Here is a 24,057-nt window from a genome sequence, read left to right as displayed (position 1 = left end):
TGTTTTGCTATTTGAGGAAACGCATTTGTTTAAAACAACAGGAAAGGTAAACCATAATCTCCTTAAGGTAGAACGATAGGTTTAGGAAACTTGTACACAAAAATCTAATGTGGGGGGGGGGGGTTTAAAAATTCTGGAAGGGCAGCCCCAGTAGCCCAGGGGTTTAGTGCCGCCTTCAGCATGGGGTGTGATCCTGGAGACCCGAGATGGTGTCCCACATTTGGCTCTCTGCATGGAGCCTGCTTCTCCCTCTGCCTGTGTCTCTGCCTCTCTGTGTCTGTCATGAATAAATTAAAAAATCTTAAAAAAAAAAAATCTGGAAGTAAGCCTTCAAAAAAGTTTTAAACTGAAAACTAGATCAATGATTTAGAACCTGAAAGTTATATATCTAAATCAAGATATATCAATGTGACATTCATTTGAAAAAAAAGGAAACTTCTAACTTTGGCAATCAAAAAAAGGCATCTAAGTTACGTCTGGAAAGAAATGACCAACTAATATTCTTTCAATGATTTAAAAATCATAGCAGTTGGGGTGCCTGGCTAGCTCAGTCCGTGGAGTATGTGGCTCTTGATCTCAGTGTCGTGAGTTTGAACCCCACATTGGGTGTGGAGATTGCTTAAATGAATAAATAAATCTGTAAAAAAGATAAAAAATTAAAATCATAAAAATTGGGACCACTGTAGAAAGTAAGACCTAGCATGAGACCACAGAAAAAATTAAATTGCCTTCCTTATTGGAATTACAATTTTTAACTTAACATTACGTATGCAATCTCAAAATTCTAATTCATTAATGCAATTTCTATCAATATCCTAGCATAGTTTTATGTAGTCACAGACCAACTTAGTCTAAAAACTTATGTGGAAACAAGCAGGTCTTGCCACAGGTAAAATATATTGAAAAATAAAGTGGGTCTGTCTGGTGTCAAATCCTATCTTGTGGCTGCAGGAATCAAAACAATGTGGGGTTGGCAGAGCAACAGACACAGAACAATGGAACAGGTCAAGGAACCCAGAAGGAGACCTACACGAGTATACTCAACCAATTTGTGACAAGGGTGTAGAAGTGCATCAGTGAAGTAGTGGTGCTGGGGCAATTGGACAACCATTAAAAAAAAAAAAAAAAGAACTTCAATCTAAACCTCACACTTTTACACAAAAATTAACTCAAAATGGGTCACAGACTTAAATGTGAAACATAACACCATACAACTTTAGAAAACAACTTAGAAAAACTCTTTCAGAACCATGTTTAGTGAAGGGGTGTTAGACATGACATGACATCAAAAAGCCAATTCATAAAAAGAAATAGTGACAAATTTGGCTTCGTCAAAATAAATACCTTTGTTCTCTGAACGCCTTTGGTTCAGAGGATGGAAAGACAAGTTACAGACTAAGAGAAAATAGCTGTATACCACATATTGGACAAAGGATTACTATCTAGAATATAAAAGACCTCTTACAACTCAACATTTAAAAAAGTCCCATTAAGAAAAATAGGCAAAAGACATGAACAGATATTACACCCAAGAGGATACATGGATAGGAAAGAAGCACATAAAAAGATGTTCAACATCATTAACCACTGGGAGATGTAAAATAAAACCACAATGAGAAATCACTACACACCTATCAGAATGGCTTTAAAAAAAAAAAAAAGTGACAACACCAAATGCTGGCAGAGATGTGGAAAAACTGTACCACTCATACACTGCTGGTGGGAGATTAAATGGCACAGTCACTCTGGAAAAATGTTTTGGCAGTGTCTTACAAAACTAAATATGCAACTCTCCTACAACTCAGAAATTGCACTTTTTGGGCACGAATCCTAAAGAAATAAAAACTTAACATTCACACAAAAACCTGTACACACATGTTTACAGCAGCTTTATTTGTAATAGCCAAAACTAGAAATGGCTCAGAAGTTCTCCAGTGGGTGAATGGTTCACAAAACTGTAGTACATCTACACCACTGAACACTACTCAGCAATAAAAAGGAAGTGTTGATATAGACAGCTTGGGTGAATCTCCAGAAACTTATGCTGAGTGAAAAAAAATCCCAAGATTTTACAAATTCTGTGATTTCATTAATTTTTTAAAAAGATTTATTAATTTGAGAGAGAGATTAAGAGTGAGCACAAGCAAGAGGTGCAGAAGGAGAGGGAGAAAGAATCTCAAGCAGACTCCACACTGAGCAGAGCCTGATGCAGGGCTCGATCTCACAACCCTGAGATCATGACCTGTGCCGAAACCAAGCTAGTTGCTCAACCAACTGCGCCACCCAGGTGCCCTTGTGATTTCATTTATATAGTACTTTTGAAATGACAAAATTATAGAAATGCAGAACAGATGAATGGTTTCCAGGGGTAGAGACAGGGGCAGGGGTAAGGAGGTATGTGTTGTTCTAAAAGGTTAACAAAAGGGATTCTAGCACTGATGGAACTTCACTTTGATTCTGCACTATGGTCTTACAAGAGGTTCCCATTGGGGGAAACTGGGTAAAGGGTATACAAGATCTTTCCAAGTGCTTTCATTTTTTTTTTAAAGATTATATTTATTTATTCATGAGAGATACACACAGAGAGAGGCAGAGACACCGGCAGAGGGAGAAGCAGGCTCCCTGCAGGGAGCCCAATGTGGGACTTGATCCGGGACCTCCAGGATCACGCCCTGGGTGGAAGGCAGATGCTCAACCACTGAGCCATCCAGGCATCCCTCCAGGTTCTTTCTTACAGGTACAGTCTATGATTATGGCAAAGTAAACATTTTTAAAAAATCGAATTCAGACAAACACAGAATATAGTATAATTAAATTGATAAGGAAAAGAGAATAAAATCTACTTGCAATAATACCATATTCCGTTTTCAACATTATTCCCACTAATCTTTCCAAAACATTATTGACATAACTATTAACAGCTTTACCATAGACAGTCAATTCATGACTCTATTAGAGTATCTGATCTGGGTAAAAGATACTTTCTTTTTCTGTTCAATACCAAAATAAGAAGCTGAAATAAAGGAGAATTTCAGGGCTGAAACCCATCAGTATATGATAATTTAGGTACCCTTTATTGGAATTATTATTTTTTTTTAGTTTTTTAAAATTTTTATTTATTTATGATAGTCACACATACACACACACACAGAGAGAGAGAGAGAGAGAGAGGCAGAGACATAGGCAGAGGGAGAAGCAGGCTCCATGCACCGGGAGCCCGACGTGGGATTCGATCCCGGGTCTCCAGGATCACGCCCTGGGCCAAAGGCAGGTGCTAAACCGCTGCGCCACCCAGGGATCCCCCGTTATTGGAATTATTTAGTTAACTGGCACTTCGCCCCAGATCAGGAACTGATCATGGCTCCTTCCTTGATCTCCTTCATGTCCTGCCCCACATATCTTCCTGTCAGTGAAGCCTCTGTGACCACCTGACTTGGAGATAGCAATGCCCCTCTTCCCACTCCCTGGATCTTTTTTTTTTTTTTTTTTTTTAATTGGAGTTCAATTTGCCAACATAGAGCATAACACCCAGTGCTTATCCCATCAAGTGCCCCCCCTCAGTGCCCATCACCACTCCCTGGATCTTTAATCCTGCTGCAATTTTCTTCACAACACACTACCAACAAATACACTATATTATCGTTTATTTTCTATCTTTCCCTAGAAGGATGTAAGCCTCATAAGGATGGTAACCTTTGTTTGTTTCATTCAAAGTTATCATTGCCAGTGTCCTAGGACATCCCCTGACCTATAGAAGGCACTCAGTAAATATTTGTATAAATGAATGAAATGGAATTGTTTGTGTGTGTGTGTGTGTGTGTGTGTGTGTGTGTGTAATAAGACAAAGAGGAAATACCAGCTCTCAGAGAGTGACAAAAACCACTTCAAAAGAAATCAAGAGTGATCAATCTCATAATGTATATCCAATATATTGACACTAGAGTTTTCAAAATCTTTTGGATACATCACAATATAGGAAACTCTCTTAAGATCAGTAATCAGGACTGCAGTTTTGTTAGTGTAAGAGTAGTCTGGACTAAATGTATGACCTAGAAAAATAATCCACCACTGTAAAGCCATTTCTAATGAATTTCCATTAGTGACAAAGCGCTGGCCGAGTTAAACCAAGCTGCTTAAGTTATAGGTGAAGTGTATCTCAGTTCCTGTCAAGTTGAATGACTTGGCATCTGCCATTTTCTTAACACTTGAAGGAAAACGCCCTTTAGTATAAGCTAATTCAGAGAGGAAGAGGCTTTCCTAGTAAACAAAGTTGGATTCTGGATGTGGTGTTTGAATTCATGGTGAGAAATGTGATGAATTAGGTAACAGGCAACTCTACATTCTACATTCCATCCCTGTCCTCGACCACTGGATGCTGGGGCAAGTCAAAATCAACTAAACCTGTCACCTCATCTGTAAAAATCAGTGGCCAGATTAGACTCTGAGCTCTTCAAACAATGTGCCATTGTTTGATTTCTCTTGGTGATACCAGTGCCTGGCACACTGTTTATAATTAATAAAGGCCTGTTAAATGAATTAAGTAATTATCTAGCAAGTTCTAAATGGCTTTCCCGGAAATTATAGCTTTTCTTAGCTGAACTACAACCCTCCTCCCTCAGGGAGGGCTATCCTTATGTTAGGTATACACCATCCATAAGACTAAGGAGACTGGGGGGGGGGGGGCTACATGGCTCAGTTGATTAAACGTCTGACTCTTTTTTTTTTTTTTTTTTTTTTAAACGTCTGAATCTTGATTTCAGCTCAGGTCTTGATCTCAGGGTTGTGAGTTCAAGCCCCACACTGGGCTCCACGTTGGGCCTGCAGCCTACTTAAAAGAAAAAAAAAAAAAAAAGGGATGCCTGGATGGCTCAGTGGTTGAGTGTCTGCCTTCAGCTCAGGTCGTGATCCCGGGATCCTGGGATCGACTCCCCGCATCAGGCTCCCCCTGGGGAGCCTGCTTCTCCTTCTGCCTGCCTGTATCTCTGCCTGTGTCTCTTGTGAATAAATAAAATGTTTAAAAAAAAAAAAAAAAGACTAAGGAGACTGGGTCTAGAAACGTCTCTATGGGTTGAATCCAGAACACAATGGCAGAAGTCAGTTCTAGTATCATTAGCTATTTTGACCTGATACCATGCAGGTGAATTGGAGGTGGTCAAGGGTGCTTGAAAGAAAAACGGATCTGAAACTAAAGGCGATTCTTTTAATCATTCTTTGATAATCTCTCATTCTCATATTTAAGGCAGAAAGTAAAGAATTCCTCAACCTTAACATCAGTTCCAAATGTGGAACACCATGCTCTTCCGAAAACATCAAGCGTTAAGTGTACTCAATATTATTTCTGGATGGATACACAAGGAACTAGGTTCTAATGGTCAGCTCTTGGAAAGGGAAATGGAGGTTCAGGTCTGGAGCAGAAGGCTCATTTTCTTTTATGTCCTTTTATAGCTTTCGAATTTTGTTCTGTGAATGTTTCATATTTGAAAAATAAATTAAAGAAATATATTAGATGTGTTCAATAATGCTTTAGATCAGCTGAAACCACTGTGCTCAATACTTAATAGGTGTTCAATAAATGTGTATAAACAAGAAATTCTGTATAGATCTATTATACAGTGAGTTTTATTTATTTTACAGTGAGTTTTAGAAAAGGTGATTATACAACTTGCACAGGCTTTCAATTATTCGAGTGAAAATATTACTAAAGAAAAAGGAATTGGCAACAAGGTGATAATACGCAACTAAACATTAGGAAACCAAAATTCAGCTACCTTGAGACGTAAAAATCAGTACTGCTGAGAGTCAATCAAAGCAAAGATTTACAGTAATAGAGTAGTGAGAAGTGAAACGGCATCTTGTCAGTACCACTTCTACATCATTAGCTGACCTGTGGTTAGTCATTTAATATCAGCATTGTCCATTATTCCTAATAGCCAAAAAGTGGAAACAACCCAAATGTCTATCAAATGGATACATGGACAAACAAAAGGTGGTACATCCATACAATGGAATATTTTTCAGCCATAAAACGGAATGAAGTACTGGTACATGCTACAGTGTGACTAAACCTTGAAAACACTATACCAAGTGAAAGAAGCCAGTCACAAAAGACCATGTGGCTCTATGTTCCATTCGTATGAAAGTCAGAATGTGGATACTGATGGAGACAGAAAGTAGATTAGCGGTTGCTGAAGAATAAGGAGGGGGAAGCTAGGGACGTAGAGGGCGGGGGAGAGTAATAACTCAAGAGCATGAAGTTTCTTTCTGAGGGGAGGAAAATGTTTAAGAATTGACCATGGTGATGATTATCCGTATCTCTGAATATGCCAAAATCCGCTGAAGCTGTACACTTTACTCAATAAAACCACTTCAAAATGTAAAAAATAAAATAAAATAAAAAATTAGTATGTCCCATTTTCTTCTTTGAGTCAAAAATTAAGCAGTTATCACAATGCAAATGCCAGCCATAACATTAACTCCTATTTGTTTAAAACAACTGAATGAGAAAGAAAACCAAGGAAACCATTGGCTTAGTCTTCTTGTAGGTTCACATGATTATGTATTTTATTTTTTTTTTAATTTTATTTATTTATTTATGATATTCACACAGAGAGAGAGAGAGAGAGAGGCAGAGACACAGGCAGAGGAAGAAGCAGGCTCCATGCACCAGGAGCCCGACGTGGGACTCGATCCCGGGTCTCCAGGATCGCGCCCTGGGCCAAAGGCAGGCGCTAAACCGCTGCGCCACCCAGGGATCCCCGATTATGTATTTTATTTGGTGTGTTTCCTAAGTTACAAATTATGCTGGTTAGGTTTTCAAATTTAATCTTCATCTGTAAAGGTCATTCACAGCCATTTCTTTTTTGTTTTTTTAAAAAAAGATTTATTTATTCATGAGAGAGAGCGGAGCAGAGGGAGAAGCAGGCTCCCTGCAAGGAGCCTGATGCGGGACTCAATCCCAGGACCCTGGGATCACGCCCTGGGCTGAAGGCAGATGCTCAACCGCTGAGCCACCCAGGCATCCCATCTTTTTTGTCCTTTTAAATGTTATGTATGTATGGAGATCTGCCTTGTGCTAGGTACAGTGAAAGAACTAGAAGAATGGGGCTTCCCCTCAGAGTTCCTCTTCCTTTCTCTCTAGAAACACAGTTCTTTCCATGGTACACCCAGACATAGTCCACAGAGCATCTGATGCTCTCCCACCAAAATGAAATGATGATGAGATTTGGAATTCGGGCTTTTCCTGCTCATTGTAAAGTCTGTGACAATCAAGAAGTTCAAGGAAGGAAATTAAGGTGTAGGTACTCACTACTCTTCTGGAGTCAGATAAAACTTAACAGAATACTGTACTACAGAAAGCCCAAGAACTGCAGGTACAACTAACGGCTTATCAATGTTTCTCGGGGCTTCTGCACACATGGCTGTTTCCACAGCTGTGGCTCCAACGACAGCAGAGCTCCATGCTGTGCACAACATCTACAATTTAGTAAAGCTGGAAAGAATTTTATTTTTGTAAAAACTAAATGGGGTGTGGCTCATTTTCTTGCCAAAGGGCTATTTTATTCCAAGACACTGCTGTCTGCTGACCTTCATTTATAGGCTGAGCAATGTTCTATTTAAGTAAAATTAACTCATAGTGGGCACTGTTTTTTAGGATGCAATAATTATTGCAAAGAAATAACAATGTTTAAATTTGATTTGTTCTTAGTTTAGATTTGATTATATTGGGTTATAAATGAATGTCTTTGTTCACACAAGGTTTAAATTTAGAAATTATTTTATGTTGAGAGAAAGGGCCATATTTAAGTTCATTTTCTACATGGAAGAATATTTTTAGCTTTCATGAAATCCAATATTTTGTATTTTTTGCTTCTACTAGGCTGCAGGTGTATCTTACCCACCTTTACAGTGATGGCATCTAAAAGTCTTTGTTACATATTTTTGTTGTTGTTGAATGATGAAACCATCCCACAAACTCAGTAATTAAGGCATCATCTATGTTACTATCCCTGGTTAACTAGTACTTCATCTGGAGTTTATACTATTCTCAATATATATTTGGGAACTATGGGCACATTTTAAAGTTTTCCTGAGTTTACATCTATTTATAAATGGCCTAGGGGGCGCTTGGGTGGCTCAGTGGGTTAAGCGTGTGTCTTGGGCTTAGGTCATGATCTCAGGGTCCTGGGATCAAGCCCCACATCAGGCTCTCTGCTCAGCAGGGAGTCCGCTTCTCCCCCCCCACCCCTCCCCTCTGCTCGTGCTCTCTCTCTCTCGTCAAATATATAAATAACATCTTTGAAAAATAACAAATAACTGGCCTAGAGGCCTTCTTTTATGTAATTCTTAGATATCTTGAGGGACTTGACAAATCCTCCTTCCCTTCCTCTTTACACAAATCTCTGGTTAGGGAAGTTTCCCATCTTTGGCTTGCACCTATGAATAGATTCTAGTTTGCCTTTTCTTTCTTTTTTTCTCCCCCCCCCTCCCCCCAGAGGGCCAACAAATGCTGGAACGCTTTGATTTAGGATCAGACACCAAATGTGTGGGCTGGCTTATATTTTTAAACATGTAAATCTGTCAGTATTACTTTTTGGTGATCTATATACACTAACTAATTTGGTTATATTTGTTTTTTAATCATAAGATATAAATTTGAATTATTCATGGTCACATGTAAAAATGATTCCAACTGTAGCTTTAAACTGGAGACCCACAAAGTGCTCAAAATATTTGTTGAATGCGTCAGTGTCCTTCATCATTTCCTGGTTTTTGCTTTTGAAAACTTCCACTAGAGGAAACAAGGGGCATCATAAATTTAAGATTAACATGTTTTGGATTCACCCATTTTCCAAAGGCTACATGTCATCTTGGAAAGATGCTGATTTCGTTTATAACCCTTTGCCTCTCTGCATTCCCCAACACTAAGTTTTCACTATTTTCTTGTCTCCTATTTTTACAAAGGTAAACTTCCCAACATTCACATTTCTATTCCTCCTACTGCAGAAGCACTGAAGACGCTGAAGCTTTTTTCCCTCCCCACCTCCCCATCAAGCATCAACATTACCTATCATTACCTTTCACTCTGATCTAAGCTGTATTTTTTTAAAAAGATTTTATTTGAGAGACAGAGATAGTGACAGAGCACAAGCAGGAAGGAGGGGGAGAAGCAGGCTCCCAGCCCCATGCGGGGCTTGATCCCAGGACCCCGGGATCAAGACCCTCTGAACCAAAGGCAGACGCTTAACCAACTGGGCAACCCAGGCACCCCTAAGCTGTATTTGTTAGCCACAATGGGCTTAATAATGGTTTCTGTAATGTATGTATAGAGTCACATTTCCAATTTTCCTTTGAAGGCGAATTTTTTAAACTGTTAGGTGGCAATATTGTCACAAAAGAATAAATTAAATGGTAAGCAGGTTTCCTAGCTAAGTCAAGAATCTTTTTCAACCTGGAACATTGTTAAAATCTTACCTATCCACAATAAAAAGCAATGGAAGGCAATATTTTCACAACACCATTAAATAAAGCAGAAAAAAATAAACTATCTGGTTTATCTAGAATAGTGATACTTAAAGAAAAAGTGTCTGAATCAGAGGAAAATGAACAGGTGGATAAAGATATCTGACAAGGTCATCTAAGGGGAAACATTCACCTGTAAAAGGGAAGTATTTATTGAGTACCTACTACTGGCTAGCTTCATTGTTAATGTTCTCATTTCATTTTACGGACAACACTGAAAACAAGGGGTATTAGCCCCATTTTACAGATGGTGAAACTGAGGTTTGAAGCAGTTACAGAACTTCTCTAATGTCACAGAGACATAAAATAGCAAAGCCCTTGGAACCCATATTTTATGCTAACATCCATTCTGACTATGAAGTATAGTTGTAGATGATCTCTCTGAAAAGAAAAAATAATGGAGATGGTAGGAATGAGTTGTCAGGTCAGACAAAAATTTTTTTTTAAGATTTATTAAAGAGAGAGAAAGAGCATTCACGTGTGAGTAGAGGTAGGGGTAGAAGGAGAGGGGGGAGAGAATCTCACGCAGGCTCCCCACTGAGGGCAGAGCCTGGCGTGGGGCTAAATCTAAGGACCCTGAAATCATGACCTGAGCCGAGACCAAGAGTCGGATGCTCAACTGACTGAGCCACCCAGGCACCCCCAGGTCAGTCAAATTTTCTCTATCACTTCTGGGTCATCTTGCTACACCCAGACCAATATGGTCCCTAGTGAGACTGGCGACCTGGGGGAAGGAGAAAAACATTAGGGAAGGGTCTGTGAAACAGCACGGGACAAGTTTTGAGAGGTACATGCAGTGTACAATGACCCATTCAAATATACGAATTATTTCTTAAATCAAGTGTTTGTAATCTGGGGAGTCACCATATACTAGAACAAATTAAGTAGTAGCATCAGTTTCCACCACTATTGAAATCTCTGCAGAGTTATCTAAGCAATGTGAATGAAATACAAAACTTCGAATTTATTGAGTGATCTCAAGGTAATTTAAGGGACAGCCAGCCTGAGACGGAGAAAAGCCTATCAACAAATATACTTAACCAACTCCAGGATTACAAGTTCCTTTACAGGGATGCCCAGGTGGCTCAGTGGTTGAGCATCTGCCTTCGGCTTGCATCAGGCACCCCATGGGGAGCCTCTGCCTATGTCTCTGCCTCTCTCTCTGGGTCTCTCATGAATAAATAAATAAAATCTTAAGAAAATAAAAAAAATAAAAGTTCCTTTACGATACTGAAGGTTTATGGTCACAAATAAGCTCTGGATACTTGAACTGAGTTTTATAGCAACCTGAAATCTAAGGGCAAGTTAAAAACAAACCTGTCTCCCTTCCCCCATTAACAGTTCCGTTTTAAAAATAGACTTCCTATGATTGTATGCCCCACACGATTCTCCTTTATCCTGCTTTGCACCTGTTAAGTAGATCAGAGGAAACCAAAATATTTCCAAGACATATACTTTACCTAAATCAGCTTCAGTTTAGAGTCAAATACCATACACTATATAAAGAACAGTCCTTTTTTTGTGTTGGAATACCACTGTTTGAAATCAAGGCCTCTTTTTGCTTAAGCCAATGTTTAAATTTCAGCGATTGGCAGAGGACTTTAAAGAGAAAAATCTTTGCAATTTCTCCTCTCAATATTTATCTCAAGGAAATAATCAGAGTTGCAAAACGGTTTTTGCTCAAGGATGTTCAGTGAAGCATTATCTACAAAATATGGGAACACCATAAACTTGCAACAACCTGGAATTAGTGAAAGTTATGAAATACCCATTATATGGAATATCATAGTAATTTTAAAAATTTTCAAAAATGTTTGATTACACGGGTGCCTGGGTGGCTCAGTCCATTAAGTGTCTGCCTTCAGCTCAGGTCATGATCTCAGGATCCTGTGATCCAGCCCAGCTTCTGGCTCCATACTCAGCATAGAGTTTGCTTGACCCTCTCCCTCTCCCTCCTCTGCCCCTCCCCCTGCTTGTGCTCTCCCTCTCTCAAATAAATAAAAATCTCTAAAAAAAAAATACTTGATTACAAGAAAACATAGTAAGTAAGTGAAAAGAATGGAATACAAACTATATATACAGGATGATTCCAATTTTTAAAATATATAACTTTCTATACTGGAAATAGATTAAAAATATGAACAGGTGGTACAATTATGAGTAATTTTTATTTTCTTCATTATAAATCCTTTTATATTTTCCTCTAAAATTTTTATGATTACTTTGAACTTTTTAACCCAAAGTGGTTAAAAATATTTTAAGTATTCACTACTTAAGATAGGTTTCTAGTAGATTAACTAAATCATACATATTGACTATTGTAGCATTTCCTATCGTGATCACTTCTAGAAAACACTATGCAGTCTATAATGCTAATTCTCTCTGACCTGAAATACAAGCCCCAAAATATCAAAAAAGAATAAGAAAGGACAAAACCAGAAATACACAACAAGCTAGTTAAATACAGGAAAAAAGCTTACAAATTACATTAGTTTATGAAAGATAGTGTATTATTCAGTGTCAATAGCAGAAATGTCAATCTGAGTGCAACACTATGTAATTAGAGCATATAATAAATATTCAAAGCTATTACACTGACCTCACAAATTTTATTGTAGAGAAAAATATGTATTCTATGCAAATTATTATACACACACATAATATAAGCAGCTTAAAAGATCTGAGTTAGATTTTCAATAAATGGCTTACAAAAATAACTTGCTATTGAATCTTTTAAACCAAAGATAGTAGAAACAAGAGATCAGACTTTATAAAAGAAATTGACCACCATGAACAAAAAGAATCCACTCTTCAGAACCAGTCACATGATACCAGGTTATTTCAAAAGCCCTTTAACTCAGAGGTTTCTGCTTATTTCATTTTAATTCAGTACTATCACTTTACCAATGATATTTGAACAAATAATATCAAATACCCTATGATTTCACTCATGTGTGGAATTTAAGAAAATTTAAGAAACAAGTGAACAAAGAAAAAAGAGAAAAACGAAAAAGAAGTCTCTTAAATATAGACAACAACCTGGTGGGGGGGGCGGAATAGGTGAAGGGGGTTAAAAGTACATTGATGGTGATGAGCACTGAGCAACTGCTGGATCACTATATTGTACAGCCAAAACTAGTGTAACACTGTATGTTAAACATACTGGAATTCAGAAGTAAAACCGACGAAATAAAAATGCATGGTAGCTCAAAGAATGACAGAGTTAACACTGTCTTGTAATTGGCAAGATGACAATAAACACTGAAAATTAATTCAAGGTTAATGGTTTTGAGGGTGGGCATTAACTCTGACCCCTCAGCAGCCGGCTATCCAACGGGCTTCTCGAATGCAGATCTACATTAACGTCCCTTTCCGTGTTCATGAGGGCTTACCAGGAACATACCACAGATTATCTCCTCCATTAGAAGCTTTTGCAAACCTGTACTCCTCTAAAGGGCAATTTAAGGAGAAGCATTGGCTTTTTCGGGAGCAGCTGGGGCCCCTCCATTATGGGCAGTCACAAAACTATGAAGTTGGATAAGCCATTGGATTCCGTAAGATTACCAACAAACACTACGATACTGCTCAGTAGTTACTTGAGAAGGAGAAGAAAAAAAAACCAAGCAAACAAAAAAAACGATCACAGTAATTGCTTCCAGCATTACATATAGGTTTTGGTTCTCTTGTTATCTGCCGTTTCTCCTTATTTTGCATTAGATTATGCCTGGCTCTATTTCTCCTATGCTCGTAAAACTGGATGGCCGGAGAACATTTGCCGGCAAGCAAAAATGGGGCGGAGACTGAAGTGATGAGGAGTCTACCATTTCCGTAGACTCTTGTTAAAAGTTTTAGTGTGCCTGTGACCTACTACTACAGTACTTTGATTTTATATAGCACCTGTCTGCTGAAGAGCCAAGGCTCACTTATCCATAGCTCACTTATCCTTTCAGCATGGCTGTGACAGATTGGAAACAGATGGCTTTAATAAAGTAAAATCCAAATATGAACACAGAGAATGTGTGTGATTTACCTACAATGGCCTTTATGTCCAAACTGTAGAGGACTAAGAGCCCTTGGGTTCCATGCTCACTGCCTTTGCCAATAAACGACACCACCTCCTTTCCTCAAACAGTAAGAAAAATTAAGCTTTCTCGTAATACAAAATCAGTAGGGTTTAATGTGCCAAAATCCTTGCTCAGAATGATGTTAACAGTACCTCTATATTTTAAAGAGCTAACACGAGTCATAGAATGGGCCACTGGTGACCATCTTCCTGAATAGCTACCAAAGTGCCAACGAGGTAGTTAGTTTGGTTCTGTATGGGGGCATTAAAACTTGAAAAATCAACTAATAAAACTGAAATAAGCCAGACTACAACTATTTGGGGGGGAAAAATCCCCGGCAAACCCAAAACCTTGAGCCATGCCCACAATTGTATAAATGAGAAGATATATAATGTACTCGATGTGCATTATCAATACAGTAATATTTTAAAGATTATTTATTCATTTGAGATAGAACACCAGCTAGGAGGGAGGGTCAGAGGGAGAGGGAGGAGCAGACTCCCCACTGAGCAGAGAGCCCCATGGGGGGCGGGGGTAGGGGCTTGAGATCCCAGAACTCTGTGATCACCACCTGAGCTGAAGGCAGCCACTTAACCAACTGAGCCACCCATGCACCCCTCAATATAGTAATTTTAAGTAACTTTCCCCAGGTCAAACTAGGAGTCAGTCAGTAGCTGAGACGTATAAAATTGAGCTCTTCTGAAGGTAGATATATTTTTCCCTTAGTATTTCAATTTTCACTTAAAAGCATTTTTTTTTCATCCCTAAAACATCAAATACTGACATTTGTCTTTCAAGTGCCAAGATTTTTTTTTCAAGTGCCAAGATTAAGGCAAATTAGGTATTATTAAACATACTGAATTTTTTTGACAGTGCCTTACCTTCATAACTACAGTAAGTTGGCCCAAGAGTTATGACCTTCTGAGCCTGACATTTCATGATTAGACAGTTTTTTGTATTTCTAAGCCATAACTGTAACCAAAGCTGTATAACAAAAAACAGCTAGTCCTGACCATTGGTGTCTGAGAACTTCCAACAGTGTAATGTATCCAAAAAGCTTTTGAAACCTCCCAACACACTGAATGTACATATATATGGCAGATCACTTTCTAGAATACTTACACAGACTCAAAACACGATCTGTTTTCATCCAAACTGTGTTTTATTAGTTTCACAGATCAAATTTTTCCCTCCCTGGATTACCTTCAACCAAAAGAAAAACGATCACGTGAGCAAATATGAAACAATTTTAAAAAGAGATACCTGAATTGTATATTGATAGATGATGGTTTTTAATTTTATACCAGCTACTTTTGGAATCTGTACTGACCAGCAAAAAGTTTAGTGTTCGCATTTTGCCTAGGCTGAGCTCCATGAAACAGAAGAGCGGATTCCTGAATTTATCATATGTGGTAAAAATATCATATCAGTAAATTTCTTGGAAAGGCAAGGAGAAATGATGCCTAAAGCCAATGGAAAGCGGACTTTCTTCCTTTTCACCCCTGTCGGTTTCACCAAAAAGAATCACTTTAGTTCTCGAGTACCATGGCCAAGCTACCCCCTTCTTTTTAGTAACAGTCATGCGGTTTGCCTAGGAGCAAAATTTCAGTTGGTTTCTGATAGTGCCCTGGATACTGACAGTCTGCCAGTATAAATAGTCAAGTCTAATGTGCATGTAACCATTTGTAGAAGAGATGTAATCTCAACCAAAATATTACTCACCAGTTATAATTAATCCTTCTACCCCAAATGCCATAAGCCCAGACGTTTTTAGCTATGGAATCTAAATGATGGCATCAGACTGGAGACCCTTCAACTTCAGCGCTGACTGTCTGCACTAAGTCAAGGCAGAGCATAATTTGTTTGGCTTCCCCACCCCGGGGAAAGAGAGTGGTTGATAAATTGCTAGATCTAACAGTAGACATTAAGAATTAGACTCACAACCTCCTAATCTTAAGAAAAACCTGAGTTCATTAAATGATACCCCCCCCCCCACATTAAGTCAGTAACAGAGTCAGTGGTTTTAAATGAGTGTACATTTGAAGACAATGAAATGAAATGCTTGGTCGACTGAGAGCCTAGCGATGATACTATTTTGATGTGTTAATATTTTAAAAAGAGCTTATGTCCCCATCACTTTAACCTGGTTGGATAATTGTATTCTCTCTTTGAGGTTAAGATACGTATTAGGAGTTCAATCTAAAATATATGATCACCTCACTTCCACTAGGGGGGTCTATCTACCAGTGTAGTTAACTCCAACGACTCAGGTGTGGCTTAATCCCACTTTGAGCAAATCTGTGCCACAAGGCTAGCCCTGCTTTAAGTAGTTCTAGTTTTTAGGCTCAGAAACCCAGGCACAGCACAAAAATGGAGTGCTCCAGTCATTCCGAGGTTGCTGCAGTAGACAGAGGGTTTTTTTTGGCTAATGCCTACAAAGCCAAAAAATCTCTTAAATGTTCCCACTTTCATTTATAGCTGCCCTAGTTTCAAGGCTGAATATGTATCAACTGGATCCACTTTTGTAAATAAGTTTTTAAACTCCTAACCTCAGAGACTCCTCTGCCCATTTTTCTCTCCCCCACCCCGCCCTGCCCATTTCTATACTCAGCACAATATAATCTGAATATCAGAACTGCCACGTTTTTCCAACAGCAATCTTAACTTGGGCCACATGGGCGAGTACTGGTCGTCACCCGAGTTGTTTCAGGGGCTTCTCATCATTCCATCTAGATACTGACAGGCAAAAACCCAACCAACTCGATTTATCAGATTTAGAATCCACTGTTTTTGTAGCTGATTTCTGATCCAATTAATTCCAAACTACAAATTACTGGTGGTTAATTTTAGTCAAGAAATGAACCACCACCTTCACGTAGATGCCTATTAAAGAGAACAGTTCAATTAGAATATAGGCCAGAACCAGGAATATGGGTAAATCCTAATTTTTTGTGACACTATCTTACGGAATATGGCTTCAAAACTATCATTTAGGGATGAAGTGGGTGTGCACTAATGGACGGCTTCCCTACCAAATAATTAGTAAGATTTTTTTTAATTTAGGAGAGCCACTGGGGAGATATATATCCCAGCACAAACATATTTCAAATAGTTATTTTAAAAACAGCTCCCGTTTTTACTTCGGATAAAATCGGAGCACCAAATTCCCTTTCTGTTCCCCTCCTCCAAATCCAAGTAGAATTCCCTGGAGTAGAGGCTAGTTCACACTCCCCCTCTCCTTTTTTGTCGTGGTAGTTTTTGGAAAATGGGCTTCAGCCATTACATTCCAGTTTTCAAGGCAAAAGAAGTCATGTGACCATTACCCTAGGGGCATCAGAGACTTGGGGCACGTGATGCCAATCAGCAAGTGTGGGACTTCGGCCACTTCGCTGGAATTCACTGTAAATCGCGTCTCCAGGATCAAGTTGAGGCTCCCAGACACATTGTGACATCAATAAAGTGGCGCTAAGTGCTTCTCTCTCAGGAGTCTGTCATTTCACTTGACGTTTTCAACCTACGTCGAGGCCAGCCAGGCGCTCGGCCCCATCCCCCCGCCCCCGCCAGCATCCCGTCCGTCGGATCCTAAAAGGCGAGGCTCGCCAACAGTTCTAGGCTCAGCCTGCGCCCCTGCGGGTGGGGTGCAGATCCGGGGAGCGGCAAGAAGCACCGCGTCGGGCAAGTGTCAGACAGCAGTGACCCCACTCCCCCCCCCCCGCCCCCCGCCTGGGACCAGCCGCTGTCCCGGAGCCGAGCGGTTGGAGCCGCCCGCGCGCTAGAGCGGTAGCAGCGGCTGCAGCTCTGGGACTGGCGAGAAGCCAGGGCGGGGGTGCTCAGCGTCCCCCCGCCTCGTATTAGCGCGCTTAAGTGCTGCGGCGGAGGAAAGTAAACAGCGGCAAGTGCAGCTGGGGGGCGGGGGAGGGGAGATCACCCCCCTCGGGCTCCGCCCGACGCTCAGCCTCCCCAGGAGCCGCGGGAGGTCCCGGCTGCAGCCGCCCGGGCCGCGCGCGCTCGCGGCTGCAGAACCGGAGGAGCCGGGCAAGGAGCGCACGGGAGGCGCGGGGTCCGGGGAGAGGAGGACCGAGGGGTTCGGCCCCCACGGCCCGCGGAGCTTGTGCTACTGAAGAGAAAAAAGTGCTTACTCATAGGAGACGCGGCGCGGTAGCGGCGCTCTCGCCAGTGGCCAGGGAAGCGAGCGGGCGGCCGGCAGTCGGAACCCGGCTCCTTCCCTGGGCCAAGGCAGCCGCTCGGGGACCCGGAACTGGCTTGAGCCCGGAGGTCACCCGGGGCGGGCGAGCGGGGGCCGGAGGCGTCGCAGGCTGCGGGCTCCGGGATTTCCCGAGGCCCGGGCGGGGGGGCAGGGGCAGGGGCCGGGGGAGGACGGCGAAGGGAAGTTAGCCGCCCCGTTCCCACTTCGGGGCCGCCGCCACGGCGGGGAGAAGGGCAAGGGTGGGCGTCAAGGACCGCGGCCCCAGGTAGGCAACAAGTTGGGAGCAACTAGCGAAACACCACCACCCCGATCGTTAAGAGCAGAAAACGTGTTTGCGGCGGGCGGTCGTGGGAACGCTGTCACTCCCACCCATCCTGGGTGCGAGGACCGCTTCGGCGCCCAAGGTCCAGGACGGAAATGTCCGCAGCCCCCTCTCCGCCCCGCGTCCCCCCGCGCTGGGCACGTTCCAGCCCAAGTTCCGGGAGATGCTCTCCCCTGGACGCACGCCTGCCCGCGCCCCGGGCGCCCGCTCCCGCCGGGCCCAGCGTGCCCCCAGAGCACTTACGAGGAGTCGCAGAGTCCCGGCCCCGGCACGGCAGCCTCCGACCGACGCGCTCAGACAACTTCTGCCTCTTGGAATCTTGGCGGCGGCGGCTCTAAAGGCAGCGCTCCCTCCCCCCGCCTGCCCCCTCCGCCCCTCGGCCGCCGCCATTGGCTCGGGTGGTGCTAACAGTCGGCCTGGGAACCTGGAAGGGGATTGGGCCACGAGCCTGTCACATCAACTGGGTGGGGAGCCGGGAGAAGGCTCCCCGGGATGGGCACCCTGGCGGGATGGGGACTCTAACCCCGCGGCCGGAGCGGAGAGTGGTCCCTCGCGCCGCAGCTCCCTCTCCCCGGCTACCAAGGCATTAGAAGCCCACGGTGCCTGGCTCAGTCATATGCAAAAAAAGTAAAAATTAAAATAAAAAAAAAAGTGGAAGAGATAAATGGGAATGTTGGGAATGGGAGATTGAGAGTCACCAAGCCCCTATTTAAGCCCGAGGGAACCGTTCCCCCCACCCCTGGAACGGCGAAGATAAGCCCGGCGCAAGGAGGGACGTTACTCGTAGTTTCGTCCGCGCGGATGAGCCCAGGTGTGAGACCTTAGCGATCTTCCCTTTTCCCTTCCGGGGTCCAGGGATCAGAATATGGACCAGGACAAGGCTCTCAAGTCTGGTTTCGTGCCAAGTGAATTAGTCGTGGAGCAAGACCACCTGTCTGGTAGGTTTGTCCATGCGGAAAGGGGTGAGAGGTCGCGGTGGTTCGGAATGGTGGAAGTAACGTCCTTCCACTCGTTCGACTGGAAATGGATGTCAATTCTCATCAATCTCTTTCCACCAGAGAAAGCTTGCAGACGTGCTACTACTTCCCAGAGTACCTCTTCTGTTTGCCAGAGTAGCTTTTCTTCTTTGCCCATGAGATTGCCTCCAGGTCAGAGCTGGCTTCTTCCATTAATACACTGGGAGGTTTCCCTCCGTATCTGCATTCCGATCCTATGGCTCACTCCAGATCCAAAATCAGCTCGGAGGGCCGGAATCTGAGGGCACTCTCCAGGGTCAGGTCAAGTGATTGGCTTGTGGGACAGCTGTCGAAGGGAAAGTTTTAGCCCTTTCCCGTTCGAGTGGCAACCATCTGGTTCCAGAACTGTGTCCTTGATTTTTTTTTTTTTTTTACAAACAAAATTGGTTCAGTTCCATCCCATTTTCCATGTGTTTTAGGAAAAATGCTAAATTAAGAGTGGCCTGAAAGATTGAACGCTCTTGTAAAGAGACCCCCATTTGATCTGCTATTATGAATTCCCTTGGAGAAATTAATCTGTAGTGGGTGCCAGGACTTCTTAAATGGGAAGGTGTAGGGGAGTCCAGAGACTGCCCAAAAGGTAGATAAGCAGAGAAGGACTTGGCACTGGGGAAAAAAAGACTTGTTAAATATTTATTAATGATTAACCAACCAGAAGGACTTATGAAAGGCACAGGAAGGTGAAAAAGAAATGAGAGGGCAATCATGCTTTCAGAAACATTACATTTCTGTTATAAGATTTCATACTGGGTCAGGTTGGGGTCACCACAAAAATATGGATTTCAACGCATTGCTGTTAGGGTGACTGGGCAGCCGTGCACTGCCACACACATTTACAATAGGCTCCAGAAGGAGATCTCTGGCTTCCAGTAGTTGTCCCGCGTTTTGGTATGGTTTCTGGAATGCTTTGCACAGAATTTCTAGACACGCTAAATATGGTACTTTGGTTTTCTACCTTTTGCCTGTAAGTCACCCCGGAAAAGCTTCCACCTGCTTTCCGACTTAAACTGACAGACTTAGCAATAGTGTGAAGGAACTCGGCAAGCTAAGTTTTCGAGGATAGATATATTTGTCTCAGTTAATTTTCGACTTCAGTTTATTTTTCAAGTTTTGGAATTTAGAGGATGTCAAAATATTAAGAATCCTATGCATAGGCTACTTTTGCTTTCTTTTTTAATCAGAAAAGCTTATGTTGAAAGTTTAATAAAAGTCTTTGTTCACCACTAACAGTGAGGATGTAGAATTCTGAGTTTGTTGGTGAGAAGTGTCACTTTAATGGAAGCGCAGTGGTCTATAGTTTCAAAGCTGCAGGGTGCCCAAGTGGTGGCACTACTCATGGCCTCAAGAGTCTCCAACAGAAAAAATATACCTTAAACATGGAACCACCTATTTGGATCTAGTTGAGATTCCCCCTACTTTTTTTTTTTTTTTTAAGATTTATTTATTTGTTAGAACACAGAGGCAGAGGGAGACACAGACTCCCCAATGAGCATGGAGCCAGATGCAGGGGCTCTATCCCAGGACTCTGGGATCATGACCTGAGCCAAAGGCAGACAGTTAACCAACTCAGCCACCCAGGAACCTGCTAGTTGAGATTCCTATGTAACAAACTCAACAGTATAATCCAGGTAGAACTGCATTTTGATGGATATTATTAAAATAGGCATTTTGATGTAACTAAGCTACCTTTGTGTTGCCCCAAATCTAAAAGGTCTCTTCACTGTCTAAATGTGTAATTGTGTACCAATCTATTTTAATTAATTGCTTTATGATTTATCAGTTAATTTCCAGGAACCAATATATTTTGCTTTCATCTTATGTTTTAGTATGATAATTCTATTTCATGTTATGATATTTTTATGTTCTTGGATTGATCCTTGATTCCTTTTTTTTATTCAACATGTTATATGTGGTTAAAAATATAGCTCATATGATAATATCCATAGCAAATAGTGACATACAACTTTTCAATTGTGATTTAAAAAAATGTGATTTTAAAGATTTCTCTTATCCTTAAATATTAAAGCATGAGGGTGATCTTGGTAGACCTGGAAACGTCTTAAAAATTTTTGACCCAGAATATAATAATTGCAAAGTTATTTCCATTGTTTACTAAGTGAAGGTGGTTTTCAAGTTGCCAACTCAAAATGTATGCATGTATAACACATGAATGTTAACTCTTTGGATAGGCGTGTTAAAATATTTCTCAAGTCTTAGCAGTTACTATCAATTTGAATGACTGCTAAAACCTGCCGATTATCTTTTTTTTTTTTAAAGATTTTATTTATTTATTCCTGAGAGACACAGAGGGAGAGGCAGAAACATAGGCAGAGGGAGAAGCAGGCTCCCCATGGGGAGCCCGATGTGGGACTTGATCCCAGGACCCTGGGATCACAACCTGAGCCAAAGGCAGATGCTCAACCCCTGAGCCACCCAGGTGCCCTTGCCAATGATCTTATAAGCATATTTTCATAAAGAAATTATTGTGACATGTCCAAGAGTGTTTTCACATTTTCATTTTTTTAAAATAAATTTTTATTTATTTATGATAGTCACACAGAGAGAGAGAAAGAGAGGCAGAGAGAGAAGCAGGCTCCATGCACCGGGAGCCCGACGTGGGATTCGATCCCGGGTCTCCAGGATCGCACCCTGGGCCAAAGGCAGGCGCCAAACCGCTGCGCCACCCAGGGATTACCTCATTTTTAAAAAAATTTATTTATTCATGAAAAACACACACAGAGAGGCAGGCTCCATGCAGGGAGCCCGATATGGGACTTGATCCCGGGTCTCCAGGATCAGGGCCTGAGCTGAAGGCAGAAGCTCAACGGCTGAGCCACCCAGGTGCCCCACATATTTTCATTTGTTAAAAAGAAAAACAAAAGGCCAAAAAAAGTCCAATGAAATGTCTTTACTAGGATTAGGATATATTTGATCAACAGTAAACTTCTATTATGTAGATCCAATGAAGGTCACTATTCCATCACAGGAAATGCTCAGAATTAAACTGTTACCCTCAGGTTTCCTGTCAAATCATTAATGGACAATATTCTTTTAAGCACCTATTATGTTTTGGGCATTGAATTAAATAATACGGCACGCTGGGGTTAAGCATCTGACTCTTGATTTTTGGCTCAGGTTGTGATCTCAGGGTTGTGGGATGTTGGACTCTGGTCAGTCTGCTTGAGTTTCTCTCTTCCTCTCCCTCTGCCCCTCCTCCCTCAAATAAATCATCTTTTAAAAATCAATTATATGCAACGTAGAAAAAGTATGGTCTCAACACACATGGAATTAATAGTTGAATAATTCAATAGCAAAACCAATGTAGGTGAAATACTGAGACAACAAGATAGAATATACAAGGGATGCTATAGTAACTCTGGATGCTCTGGAATGGGAATGATTAGGCTGAAGCAGTCAGAGAAGGCATCTTTTGTGCAATGGTACTTGAGTTAGGCTTTAAAAGATGCATAAAACGTGATAAGGCTAAGTGGAAATGAAAGGCATTCCATTTCAAGGAGGAAAGCAAAAGAAATTTGGGTGAGTTTCTGGGATTGGACTTCCTTTACAGGCTTCCACTTCCCTATCTGCAAAACAAAAGCTTTGAATTTGCCCATTATAAAGGTCCAGTGATAACATCAATCAGAAAGTGGCTTGACATCTATTTAATCCACTTCGAAGATAAAATATCTGTTATACTTCCTGTTCTAGAGATAGAACAGACTTCTGAACCTTGTTTTACAGTGATTAAATTGCAAATTACAGGAGGTCTTGCTTTTGGTTACAGCAATTTTGACAGTTGCTTTAGATACTGCTATGTTAGTCCCTCCCATGAAGTTTACATAACTAATTAGCACATGTCACATTTTTGGTTTGGAAGGAAAAACACGCCTGTAAATTACAGGGCAGGTAGGTGAGTGCACTAGCTCCCATGCATATCTTGGCTTCACTATTTTGTGTGTCTGGGTTATAAGAGCATTCTTTTGGATGGAATATTCAATCTGCATCAGAATATAATTCCAAACACTGAAAGTTTCCTATGAGAAGGGTCTTTTAGAGATATACTAGAGAGCTTTCAGAATAAATTGTAGAGCATATTTCAAAATTCATAAGGATTATCCATAATTTTCCACACCACTAATCAGGCTCCTAAAAGAAACAGTCATGTCTAGCCTATTATGTTTGGTTGTTTGATGCTCAAATGTTAGGCTAGATTTTGGTGAATTTAGGAGTGTGTGAGTGCATGTGTGCATGTGTTTGTGTGTCTGGTTGTGTGTGTGTGTGTGTGTGTGTGTAGAGAATATAATCAGATTTTAAAATGCTATAAATATTTGGGTGTCTACTAAATATGCAAAATGTGGCTTTGAAAAGTAATTGACAGTATTGCAAGATGAACGAACTTTGAAAACATGCTAAATGAAAGAATCCGGACATTTATGTGATTCCATTTATATGAAATGCACAAGAAAGGAACATCCGTAGAGACATCCATGGAGGAAAATGGGGGAGGTTCCTGCTAACAGGGGTCCTTCTTGGGGTCATGAAAATGTTCTAAAATAGATTGCAATAATGGTTGCACAACTCTAAATATACTAAAAACCACTGATCGGTATTATTTAAGCAGGTGACTTGAATAATGACTGTGAATTATATCTCAGTAAAGCTGTATTAAAAGAGAGATTGACACAGGCTGTTTAAACACAGGAAACTCATACTAATGAGGATATGACATGCGATGGCAGAAAAAAGTTGTTATAAGGATCTGTATTGGAAGAGACAAACTACCCTCAGAAATCAAAAGGGTTTTGGACCATAAAGGATTCTATGTCCTGGTCAAGCGTGAGCCCTTGTTTGCCACTTTCATAGAAAAAGGACAAAGTACTTTGTCAATATACCACAAAAGAGAGTTACATGTTGCAAAAAACATTTTAA

The 24,057-nt window shown here is 41.3% G+C and overlaps 1 protein-coding gene across 9 annotated transcripts in view; it reads right to left on the bottom strand.

The window, feature by feature from the left end:
• PLS3 (plastin 3) overlaps nt 1-18,511 on the bottom strand; it is a 91,162-nt gene extending 72,651 nt beyond the window's left edge. For 3 of the 9 annotated variants that reach the window (XM_035712373.2, XM_049107646.1, XM_025431347.3), the window contains exon 1: nt 18,356-18,510. The gene's annotated coding sequence lies outside the window, so the exon portion shown is untranslated. Of the gene's footprint in view, nt 1-14,705; nt 14,787-17,722; nt 17,833-18,355 lie in introns of those variants that run through there. The other 6 variants (XM_049107652.1, XM_035712368.2, XM_049107648.1 and 3 more) reach the window with 5 other exon arrangements.
• Between the last annotated feature and the right edge of the window lie 5,546 nt (nt 18,512-24,057).

Source organism: Canis lupus, chromosome X, assembly GCF_003254725.2.
Source record: "Canis lupus dingo isolate Sandy chromosome X, ASM325472v2, whole genome shotgun sequence".
Lineage (NCBI taxonomy): Eukaryota > Metazoa > Chordata > Mammalia > Carnivora > Canidae > Canis > Canis lupus.
The sequence above is the reverse complement of the archived record's forward strand: the minus strand, read 5'-3'. Positions and strand labels throughout refer to the sequence as shown.